This window comes from Dipodomys spectabilis, unplaced genomic scaffold (genome assembly GCF_019054845.1).
Source record: "Dipodomys spectabilis isolate Male_0828 unplaced genomic scaffold, ASM1905484v1 ptg000264l, whole genome shotgun sequence".
Taxonomy (NCBI): domain Eukaryota; kingdom Metazoa; phylum Chordata; class Mammalia; order Rodentia; family Heteromyidae; genus Dipodomys; species Dipodomys spectabilis.
In genome coordinates, this window is record NW_024870941.1 from 7,618,200 (window position 1) to 7,619,027 (window position 828).

The 828-nt window shown below is 39.5% G+C and overlaps 1 pseudogene; it reads right to left on the reverse strand.

Annotated features, from left to right (window-relative positions):
- Positions 1–294: 294 nt before the first annotated feature.
- LOC122125384 lies at positions 295–431 on the reverse strand (annotated as a pseudogene).
- Positions 432–828: the final 397 nt, after the last annotated feature.

The window sequence follows — 828 nt, forward strand, 5'->3', positions numbered from 1 at the left end:
GGGATTGTTGGGTCATAAGATAGCTCTATGTGTAGTCTTTCGAGAAACCTCCATACTGCTTACACTCCCACCAACAATGCAGTAGGGTTCTCTTTTGGCCACATCCCCTCTAGCATCTGTTGTTCCAAGACTTCTTGATTATAGCCATTCAAAAATGATAGTTAGGGAGAGTTGGAGAGGGAAGGGATAGTAGGGAAAAAGGAGGAGGCAACAATGCTCCATAGAAAATGTACTCATTACCTTACTCATGTAACTGTAACCCCTCTGTACATTATCTTTACAATAAAAAAAAACATAAAAAGGTTCGATGCCAGAAAGCAGGTGGCATATGCCTCAACCACATGCAAGTTGTTGGCTGCAGGTTGTTGGCTGCAGGTCCTCTTCCATCCTTCTCAAGGGAAGTGCCAACCTTCTCTACTGTCATATAATACCAACTTTCGGTTTTTGAAGACTCTTCTTATTAATGCTAGAGTTAATCTTCATACGGTGAGAAGAGGCAAAGGCATGATCAAGGCTATCTTTGGCAGACATGGACATCCAAGTATAATCAGCCATTGTGCTGCAACAAAATGAATTCATCTTCAAAATGAACTGTCAGTCTGAGTATCATTGTTTGTGCATGTATGATCTTATTTGGATTTCTCTTATAATTTTCTTAAAGAATGCTCTACCCTAGAATAACAGGATACACATGTTTTTCTTAAGTATAGATGGCATATTCACCAATGGAGACCATATTCTGCTCAGAAGCAAGCCTGCCCACCCTGCAATTAAATTAGAAATTAATAACAAATATATCTGAGAGATTCCCAAGTAGGTGGAAAGTAA